We start from the raw sequence: 11,692 nt of genomic DNA, 5'->3' as shown, positions 1-11,692 counted from the left end.
GATCTTAAGCTGTGTAGGGTTTTTGTGTTCGTTTGCAGGTTTCCATTGGAAGAGGGGAACATTTCTGACAACAGCTAGAGCTATTGGCAATAGCAGGAAAAAGATTATTAGTTTTTGAGCTTTCAGGCAAGAAAATTGATGAATTCAAAAGCCTAACGCATCACTGTAAGCAAACCAGATTTAGGTGAACAATTATCATAGAATGGGCCGAACTGCCACCCGTGCTTCTAGGTGTCCAGGGCAGGAATAATTTTCCCTCAAGCTTAATTTTGAATTGTTTAAAAACAATTTTTCCCCATAAACAGGAAACAATTGTGTGACTCAATTCCGACATTTTTGTATTTATTACCACTCCTGCTTGGCGGTGTGTCAGGTTTGTGCAAATCAGCGATGATCTTGGGTCACGTTAACTGAGGTGTTCTAAGGAGTTTGAAAGTCAGAGAGTCTTCGCTTGGTATTCTTCCCTAGGGTGTGTGCAGCTTATTGCTTTGACCATGCTACTGTTAGGTGGGAGAGAACTTTAAATGTGGCATAGATTGGGTTTTAATGAGAAAAATGAAATCAAAGAAAAGGGAGTGACTGAAGGCACCATCGGCATTTTATGGGATATGTTCCCTGGTCTCACTTGAGTTCATTGACTGCACCAAATGCACCACATCTCAGACATATTTTGTTCAAATACAATTGTTGAAGTATTTTTTTAAAGTCTTTTTTTTTTTTACTGATTTTGAGAGAGAGAAAGAGAGAACGGGGGAGGGGCAGAGAGAGAGAGAGAGAGAGAGAGAATCCCAAGCAGGCTCTGCACTGTCAGCGCATAGCCTGACGCTGTGGCCTGACACGGGGCTCGAACACACAAACCATGAGATCATGACCTGAGCCAAAATCAAGAGTCGGATGCTCAGCCGACTGAGCCACCCAGGTGCCCTGTGAAGTGTGTTGTAACTGATGGCCCCATCCGGGGGACTTCTTCCAAAGCATTCTGTTTTGATTTCCCCAATATAATCGTCTAGACTTAACATCCTTCTCTATAGTCTTTGTAGAGACACTATATTTTTGTGGGCATTTTTTTTTGTCAGATAAATACACAGGAAGTGTTTACCATTATATCTGATAGCTGTACCATGCCATTAGAAAAATATATGCACAGTACATGCTGATGACTAATCAGTACCCATACAAGCCCCAGAGCAAGGCTGACAAGTAGCTTCGTAAGCTGGACGTCTCTCAGCTGTCCTTTAGACACTGTGTTTCCACCTTTAGTCATCCCATTCCTTCCTTGTGTCCAAGAGACCAGAGTTCCAATGCCAAAGTCAGTGGTCCTGAGCCTGGAACCTGAAATTAAGTTTGCCTCTTGGTGGAGATCAAGGCAAAAGAGTGGGAAAAGGAAGGGTTTTACTTGCAACCAGTAAGGGGAAACCAGGATATTTCTCACAGCAGTGCCCGCCCCTTCCCCAACAACAACGTTGGGGAGGTTTTAAGCTGAGGGGGCATGCACATTCATGGACGGTCTTGGCAAAGGAGAGCTCCGTGTAGAATTGGGGCCAGAGTCATCCTGGGTGGACAGAATCCGGGTCCTGGTTGATCGAAGTCATGGGGGCCAGCAAGGGTCCGCATCAAGGGTTCTCTGGATCCAGTTGGTCCAGGGTTTGACTTCTCAGAGGGGCTTCACTCCTGCAAAAATGACTTAATACTCTGCCCTAGGTCATTGCTTTTGAAATAGCACTGGGAGTGTTACCATTGCTTTATTGTCTCTGATAGTGTTAGGCTATTTTTAGGCCTGGTAGAGGCTGTTAGATTTTGCGTTCTCTTTATTTCCTAAAATATTGAACTATCGTGGTCTATTTTTCTGCAATTTGAACATATCCCAGGCAGATCTGCAAGAAATTGGCTTGGGCAAGTAATGCCGGTCAGGCATGGGTCACAAAATGGCGGGAGGGGGGGAGGGGGGGCGCCTAAAATGATATTCCTTATGTTAAGAAAGCTATGTCTCATCTTTCTTTTTCCAGGGGACCCCTAACTTATCTGTCGATAAGCCCATCACCATGGTAACCCTTCTGGGGCTGCTTTTTCCCTCAGCACCCAGTTGCTTGAACATACCCTCTCTCTCTCTTTGACTTCCCATTTCTTCAACAAGAAGGTACAGGAAAAGGTGTTTGAATTTGTGGCCTGCATGATGCTGCTTCCTACTTCTGTACCTGTTGGCCTCATGGATCCAAGGACAGAGATTTGTTGATCATTCAGGGGGAGGAGTCTACTCTGTTTCCTCATGTTTTTAAAAAGAGGGCTAGGAGTACCAGGCACGTGAACATTCAGCTTCCATGGTAAAACATCTAACTTTGTTCATGCAGAGATAGTTCCAGAAATGAAAGATGATTAAAGTTCTCAGAAAAAGTGCATCAACTCTCTCCAACCTTCAAATTAGCTTGTCTACATTTTGGCACAGATATCTTGATCTAGGGATCAGAAAGAACCCTGGATGTAGTTACCTAGCAACAAGCTTTAAATGATAATGAGGTTAAGTAAGTTTGCCCAGGATCCAAACTGAATGAGGAACAGACACCTGGCCAAGGTACAGCAAAACCCATTAACTTGAAAAGTCCCAGGAGTCAAGGTTGCCTTCTTAGGTATAAATAAATATAATACTTCAAAGAAGGTAAATTGTGTTGATGTTTTGAGCTTTTATTGCATTTGAAACTGTCCCTGTGATTGTTTTCTTTTTTTCTCATTTTGTTTCTCTTTTTGTTTCTCTCTTTGTTTCTCTTTTTTCTCATTCTGCCTGTCCTCGCCCCGTCCTTCCTCTTCAAACACATCCAGCCCACCACTGAGTCTTGCCAGCCGTCCCTCCTCACACCTGTGGCGTCAGGTGTCCTTCCATACTTGCTCTCACCCTCTCCAGTTTACGTTGCTATGGCGTCCCCTTGACGACACTCTTCTCTGTATCTTCCGAAACCAGTCCATGGAGACAAAGTGCAAACTTTTATAATTAATTTGGCTTAGACTTTTCTGTTCCTCTTTCTAGTCCTCCATGGCACTGGAATTTGTTGCAAAGCATAATGCTTAGATGATTAAAGTTTATAGTTAAGACAATTGTGCAACCAGGGGCTCAAATGGGACTGAGTGGGAAGGATCCGTTTATGTTCATAATCACGTGTGTTCCCCCTGTGACCTGAACAGGTGTTTCCTGGGAATTGTTGAGAAAGGGTCCTCCCTTCTCCTCACCCACCTCTCTTCTGAGTTGAGTGCCCATGTGTGTCCGGACAGACGTGCACAAATTGCTTGCAGCCTGCCTTTTTCTCTGGGTCATTCTCAGCACCGGAACGGGCAACTGTGCCTTGCGAGAGACTATGAGGGAACACGGCCGCTGATCCTTTCTCAAGATGCAAAATTGGAGTCCGTGTTATCTGCTCATTTTCTTTGCTCTGCTAATGGAGGGATCTACCCCTGGTGATAACCTAGATGGACCTGAAGGGCATTATACTAAGCGAAATAAATCAGAGAAAGACAACTACCGTATGATCTCACTTATAGGTGGAATCTACAGCAAAGCAAAACAAAACAAAACAGCCAGCAAACTCATAGAAAAAGAGTTTAGGTTTGTGGCTACCAGAGGCAGGGTGTTGAGGAAGAGGGAATTGGCAGAAGGTGGTCAAAAGGCACAAACTTCCAGTCATAAGATAAAGAAGTACTACGGATGTCATGTACAATATGATGCGTGACGGCTAATGCTGGTCTATCATCTATAGGAAAGTTGTTAAGAGGGCAGATCCTAAGAGTTCTCATCACAAGGAGGATTTTCCTTTTTCTTTCCTTTTTATCGTATCTACACAAGATGATGGTCGCTAACTAAACCTATTGTGGTCATTTCACATTGTATGTGTATCAAATCATCACGTTGTACACCTTAAACCTTATACAGTAATATATGTCAATTATTTCTCAATAAAACTGGGAAAAAAGGAAAAAGATATTAGAAAATAAGTTTTTGTTTTTTTATGCTTTTACTTTCAAGTAATTTCAAATGTGCAGGGAAGTTGAAAGAAGAATACAAAGGATTTCTGTATATCTGTCTGTATATCTGTATATACTGTCTCTCTCACTCTCTACACATCTACACACACACACACACACACACAGTTCATATTTTTCTGAATCATTTGAGAGTAAATTGCAGACATGATACTCCATTACCCCGAAAACGAAGGCACTGTCCTCCGTAACCAGAATATATCCATCAAAAGCAGGAAATCAACACTTATATGATCCTACCATCCAATGCACAGACCTCATTCAAATATTGAGCTGACCCAATCACCTTTTCTATTCAGGAACCGGATTCAGCCTAGGATCTCATGTTTCTTTTTTTTTTTTTTTTTAATTTTTTTTTTCTTTTTTTTTTTTCAATGTTTTTATTTTTATTTTTGGGACAGAGAGAGACAGAGCATGAACGGGGGAGGGGCAGAGAGAGAGGGAGACACAGAATCGGAAACAGGCTCCAGGCTCCGAGCCATCAGCCCAGAGCCCGACGCGGGGCTCGAACTCACGGACTGTGAGATCGTGACCTGGCGGAAGTCGGACGCTTAACCGCCTGCGCCACCCAGGCACCCCTAGGATCTCATGTTTCATTTAGCTACTACCTGATTTTATTTTCTTCATTCTAGAACAGTTCCTCACATTTTCCTTGTGTGTGTGTGTGTGTGTGTGTGTGTGTGTGTGTGTGTGTGTGACCTTGACATTTTTGAAGGCCAGGTGTTGCTTTCCTTTCAATTTAGTCTGATGATTTCTTATGATTACATTCAAGTGATGCATTTGGGGCAAAGACACCAACAGAAAGCTATTTTTTAGGGTCAGGCTTCCCCAGTCCATCATGCTTTATGTGTGACCCCCAGATGTTCCTCAGATGCGAGCAGTGATTTTGTGGGTCATTCCACAACTGTTCCATCACTGTTTTCTTTTTCCTGTGCCTCTGCCCCAAAGCAGAGGGGAGGTGGAGAAGGAGGGAGGACTATGAGGGGTGGAGAAACCGGGCGGTCGGGTTAGGGAGGGGTGAAGTCAGGGACAGGGTTACAAGCGAGGCCAAATTGGATTTGGGTGGGGCTGGTTGGAAACACAAGTGACACGGGAGGGAAGTGAAAGCAGCCTCACCCTTGAAGGTCCTGGGTTAGGGTTGGGGTTAAGCTCATTACCGTGATGCACTGCTCCGAGGTATGGATAAGTTCTTACTAACTTTGGACAGGTCAAAAGTTAACCCACCCTCCCGGCCTGGCATCCACTTCTTCAGCAAGGCCTATCCAGTGACCCTAAAAGATCTCTCACCACTTTGCTAATCAGAGGGTCCTCTGTGTATCAGCAGCCTGGCATCCTGTGGGGGGATCTACCATTCTACCAATGGAGAAACTCAGCCAAACTCCAGACTGGCTAAATCACAATTTCCATCTTAACAAGCTTCTCAGGTGGCTCCTATGCACATTCAGCTTTGAGAAGCACTGTCCTGGAGAACGTCAAATCTGCCCTATAATCTTCATTAATTCATTCCAAAACATCCCAGCACTCACATCATGTGTTGGGCAATGTGACAGACTGGGGCAGAAGGAGACTGTTTTGTCACTCTTTTTCTAGTCTTGGACTGAATGCATTTGCCTTTTAAATGCATTTTATACTTCTCTTTTAAACTCTAAAACAAACGTCCTTCACCTCAAATATTCTAATTCAACCTTTCTAGTGTGGTACCAGCGTCTTTATTTTTTAAAGGCTCCCCTGGTGATCCTAATATGCATCTAAAGTTAGGTCAGTACCACTTTTTTCACACGCGGAGGAATGATAGGAGTTAAATGTATACATGTGCAGCAATCTTAGGAAGAAAAAACTTCCAATACTCCTGCCTCCTCATTCTTGAACTTCAGGATTCAGGATTTTCCTCCCTAGTTTGTTCCCAGGCTTATACAGATGTTACAATTAAGAAACACAGCCTCACCAAATCCCAATTTCACATGGTTCACTTTCTGACCTTCACCTCCTCTCTTCCGCTCGCTGTCTACGGTATCTGGGCTCCAGGAGTCCTGCGACCCCACTAGAATTTATAATCTATCCATCCCACCATATTTTCACTTCCTGCCTTATCAAGATTACATTTAGTGGCCCAACACCATAATAGCTTCTTCCTTCCCTATACCCCTGACTCCCTTGCCCCTCCCTCCTCCTCCTCCTCCTCCTTCTTCTTCTTCTTCTTCTTCTGTTTATTTATTTTGAGAGGGTAGGGAGGGGTAGATAGGGAGAGAGAGAGAATCCCAAGCAGGCTCCACACTGACAGCACAGAGCCCAGCGAGGGGCTGGATCTCATCAGCGGAGAGATCATGACTCAACTGACGGAGTCAGGCGGGGGCCCCGCCCCTCCCTTATCTCTTACCACACCCTCGGCAAACCCCGAACCCGGTGGAATGTGACTTTCTCTCTGTTCACACCCGAACCCATGCGGTAGAGTGTGGATGTAACACAAACACAACAAATACAAAATCCCAGATCGTGTTGACCTGCTGATTGATCTCGCCTTAAGTCCAATGGACCGTCGGTGCTGCCCAACAATCCTACCCCATTTCCCTAGTCTGGTAACCTGCCACATGATTTTTTGTATTTTAGCCTTCCCCCCGCCAGACCTCCTGTTCCCACTCTCAGCACTGGTTCCGTCCTATCTCCGGGAAACAGAGTAAGAAGTCCACCAAGCTCCTACCACCACTTTACCGCTGCCTGCTGAATTTGCACACGCTCGCCTGGCCTCTCTGGCTGGTCTGTGGGCGAAGAGCCCCGTCCTTAACCAACACCATCCCTGCCCATGCACTCCAGATCCCACTCTTCCGTCTACACAGGCACCCGAGTGGCTCCTGCTCTCCTAGAACACCAGTCTTCGCCTCCTCATTTCTATCAACTTTCAGGCATGATTCGCATCCCATTAAAAAAAAAAAAAATCTCGGGTGTGGAGTTTGGTGAGCTCTTTATAGATTTTGGATACTAGCCCTTTGTCCGATATGTCATTTGCAAATATCTTTTCCCATTCCGTTGGTTGCCTTTTAGTTTTGTTGGTTGTTTCCTTTGCTGTGCAGAAGCTCTTTATCTTCATAAGGTCCCAGTAATTCATTTTTGCTTTTAATTCCCTTGCCTTTGGGGATGTGTCGAGTAAGAGATTGCTACGGCTGAGGTCAGAGAGCCAAAGCATAAGAGACTGTTAAAAACTGAGAACAAACTGAGGGTTGATGGGGGAGTGGGAGGGAGGGGAGGGTGGGTGATGGGTATTGAGGAGGGCACCTTTTGGGATGAGCACTGGGTGTTGTATGGAAACCAATTTGACAATAAATTTCATATATTGAAAAAATAAATAAATAAATTCAATGCAATCCCCCCCCCCCCCAAAAATCTCTTGAACCAGCCTCTCAGGCTGTTACCCTTTCTTTGTTCCATTTTGCTCTCTCTTATTTATTTTTTGAGAGGGAGAGAGAGAGACCACGAGCAGAGGAGGGGCACAGAGAGAGAAAGAATCCCAAGCAGGCTCTACGCTGTGCACCGTGAGGTCATGACCTGAGCTGAAATCAAGAGTTGGAGGCTCAAACAACTGAGCCACCCAGGCGCCCCCCCCCCGCCCCCCCCCCCCCACTTTGCTCTCTTCATAAGGGGCTGTCTATATGCATTATCTCTCATTTTTTTTCAGGCCATTATTTCTTGAACTCACTTTAAATTGCTATTTTATGATAAAAAAAAATGATCTCCATGATGCTAAGGGCAACGAATATTCTCAAGTCTCATTTTACTTCCTTGGGCAGCAGAATTTCAAGAATCAGCCCACTTTACTGGAATATTTCATTTCCGTTTTCATTTCCAGGACGTCCCTCTGTGGTTCCGCTCTCGCCCCTTGTCTGTCTCCCTTGCTTGCTCTGTTTCCTCTACTCCCTTAATATTAAAATGCCCCACGGTTCTGTCTTCCGTCCTCTTTTCTCCTCTCTCTGCACCTGCCATCCTGGCGCTCTCAACCGGTCTCCTAAGTTTAAAAGCTCCGCTAGGCCTTCCGGGGAAGGCCCTGTTGTCTCTGACGTCACCTTCCGCTGCCGTGGTTCCTTCCGGCTGCCGCCATCAGCAACCCCGCTCCTGCCCCCCCACAGGCAAGCTCCCTGCAAAGCCGCCCTGCTTGCGATTCTTCCCCTTGGAATCTTCTTTCCCAGATTTCCACGTGACTTGTTCCCGGAGCCCCTCCCAGTTGTTATTTACATGTAGGGCCTTCCTGGATCTCTGTCCTTCCATCTGTCCGTGCCCTTTCCGGCCCTGGGCGCTATTATCTCTTCACTGGCTGATTTTCCTTTGTGCTTACACTGCGCTGTATAATTCACTTATTTACTTTTTGGGTTGTCCTCTGTACCAGTTGAAGTCCTCGCAAAGACAAGATGTGTTTTGGGTTTTTTTTTGCCTGATACTATAAATATCTGTAAAATGAATAAATCCTAGAATAGATCTCTAGATACAACAGCTATCGCTCCTTACATGCTGGAAATTTAAACCAGAATTTAATTTTCCAACATATCCTTCCCCACTCTGTCCCCTCCCTACACCGTCTTCCTAACTCCCCGCTATATTCCGTTTTCTTACCTTATACAGATAGCAGCATTGACTTAGATTAGGCAGCTTCTCTAACATCTCGCAGCTAATACACGGCAGAGCTGACATGGGTTCCCTGTTTAACCAGAGAATCGGTCACTCTGTGTTTTCAGACATTCCCAACCACTCTCTGTAGGGTGATCCAAATACAGCAGAGTCTGATGAGAAACCATCCTACCTTTTTTTTTTTTTTAATGTTTATTTATTTTTTGCAAGAGACCGCACGAGTTGGGGAGGGGCAGAGAGGGGCTAGAGGATCTGAAGCAGACAGCCTCTGCTCCGGCTCACGAACCCTGAGATCATGACCTGAGCCAGAGTCGGACACTTACCCAGCTGAGCCAGCCAGGCACTTCTGATGATCAACTGTTCTGTCGTTAGATGGTGACCTGGTGAATGACATCTGGTGTTCATTGTCTACAATCACGTGGTGAGGGTGGCCAGTGAGAAGCTCTGTCACCTGGATAGGGACTTCAGCAGGCAGCTGCCCAGGACACCTATGCGAACATGGACGAGGAGGCCACTATTGGGAAAGACTTCTTCCAGGTACCTAAGAGGGGGGTGTGTGGTACAAGGTGTGATGAGTCAGGGTGGGAGGAAGGAAACTTGGCCGAGACTCCTGGTGGGTACGTCCACAGAGATTTGGCCGTGAATGCACAGAGGTATTTCTGTTCATTTATAGCCACAGCCCCCCTTAGTGACATCCAAACTATTTATAGGATGTGCTGTCTCCAGCAATCGGGTGATTCATGCAGATTAGTCTTTATTATGCTTTTGGAATACCTGGTGTAAATTATTTTATCACCTTCAAAAGCTAATCCATCAGCATTATTATCAGAAGAAAGTCTACATCACGTTTCTTGATAAAAGAAAACGATATTAGGTCCTTTAAAGGTCATTTCAACCGTTGTAAGCCACTGAAAGGTTGTACAAATAATTTTACGTTTTTTGTCACCAACTTGTGAAAGTTTCCCCTTGATGATGACTACCAAGTGAAGACAGTATTGTTCAAAGCTCTTATGAGAGCTCTTATGCATGTGGTTATTTCAAGTTAAAATCTGTTGGTAAAATCAAGTTCAAATATTGAATTAAGAACTAGAACACATTTTATTAGAAAGTTTTATTTTTTTCCTATCATTATATCATATCAGTGTATATGATGTATATGTATTGATTATGTATATTGATTGTATATGTATTGATCATTGTATATGATGTGTATGTATTGATATGATATATATGATATATATGATATATAACTATACATATATAGTTGACACACAGTATTACATTAGTTTCAGGTGTAGAACACAGTGATTCAACAGCTCAACATGTTATGCTCCGCTCACCACAAGTGTGGCCACCATCTGTCACCATACAACCCTATTACCATACCCTTGACTGTGTTCCCTCTGCTGTACTTTTCATTCTCATGACTTACTCATTCCTTAACTGGAAGCCTGTATCCACCATTCCCTTCACCCATTTGGCCCAGCCCCTCCTTCCCTCCCCTCTGGCAAATATCAGTTTGCTCTCTGTATTTATGGGTTTGTCTTTGTCCATTTGTTTTGTTTTGGTTTTTTTGGATTCCACACGTAAGTGAAATCATATGATATTTGTATTTCTCTGTTTGACTTATTTCACTTAGTGTGATATCTGGTAGGTCCCTCTTTGTTGCCACAAATGGCAAGATCTTTTTAAAGGCTGAATAACATTCCATTATATATATATATATATATATATATATATATATATATATATATATCACATCCTTTTTATCCACTCATCTATCAATGAATACCTGGGGTGCTTCCATATCTTGGCTACAATAAACCTGGGGTGTGTGTATGTTTTTGCATTAGTAAATACCCAGTAGTGGAGTTACTGAACGTAGTAATTCTATTTTGAAGATTTTGAAGAACCTAAAAATAGGATTTACCATATGGTCCAGTCACTCCATTCCTGGGTACTGACACTAATTCAAAAGCATATCCATACCCCTATGTTTATTGCAGACTTTTTTTTTTTTTTAACAGAGTTTCATGTTTATCATAGAATTTGCTCAGAGGGCTGAACAAAGGACATTGTTTTCTGCGTGTGCTGTGATGTGAACAATGTTCGAGCGAGCACAGAGCTGCAGCCTCGCTCAGGGAGAGGTCCGAATCTCAGTGGGTGTCAAGACGAAGGAGCTGTGATCGTCACTGAGGTGCCCCAGTAGTGTCAGAGGCCAGTGTTAATCAGAAATTTGAGAATTGCGGTGTAACTTCTCAGTGGGACACTAGGGCTGACTGAAATATACAACAGTGATATTAAAATGTTACTAAAGGTCTCCGGTTCTGTCTTCGATTCATTGATATTAATGGTTCATTTTGAGCAACACATGGTAATTGCCAGTGTGCTTTTTCCTTCCCTTTAATTGTGTAAAATACATTAACACATAGTTGTCTTTAATCTAATTAGGGATTATTGATCTCAGTGCAGGTATGAGTGCCTTCGTTAGTCCCAGTCAACTTCAGTCCTACACTCGTGTATTTCTGCACTGTAGTTTCTGGTTGATTTGCTTCTTCCGTCACCAAGTGATTTTTAATTGCTTTCCTGTTGGCAGGTCCCATTAGTTTCTCTCATTCTGAGGTGCGTTTCTCCTTTGTTTGAAAGCCCGTACCGTATCTCATTTAATAAACCACAGCAAATCTTTTTAACTGTATGATGTCATCAGACGACGCTTCTTACCTACTTCGGCATATTCTCTTTCTGGTTGTTCTTGTGCCAGACGATTTGAAGCTGGTTCTGGAATGTTAACTGTGGGCAGCATGGCTAACTCAGGTTTGCCTCTTTTAAAGTCTCTTTCTCGGAAGCCTAGGTCTTTTGCGTCACTAAATTAGGAAAAGACCATATTAAATAATAATACCCGTGGTTGTCAAAATGGACTTGAATCTACTCTTGTGCTTCCTTGGTGACTTTATAAAATCACATAAGCCTTTGGAAATTAATTTGGTTATATTAAGCACGGAGAAGGCACTATTCACTTACATCGTTTCAGGAATTCTACTGCAGATATCAT

General features: G+C 43.7%; 1 long non-coding RNA gene across 1 annotated transcript in view; it reads left to right on the top strand.

The window, feature by feature from the left end:
- The first annotated feature begins 8,690 nt into the window (after window positions 1-8,690).
- LOC147572134 (uncharacterized) overlaps window positions 8,691-11,692 on the top strand; it is a 31,255-nt gene continuing 28,253 nt past the window's right edge. The window contains exon 1 of the long non-coding RNA XR_015246759.1: window positions 8,691-9,177. This is a non-coding gene — a long non-coding RNA (uncharacterized LOC147572134). The remainder of the gene's footprint in view (window positions 9,178-11,692) is intronic.

This window comes from Puma concolor, chromosome F2, assembly GCF_028749965.1.
Source record: "Puma concolor isolate L17-30 chromosome F2, mPumCon1.1.hap2, whole genome shotgun sequence".
Lineage (NCBI taxonomy): Eukaryota > Metazoa > Chordata > Mammalia > Carnivora > Felidae > Puma > Puma concolor.
The sequence above is the reverse complement of the archived record's forward strand: the minus strand, read 5'-3'. Positions and strand labels throughout refer to the sequence as shown.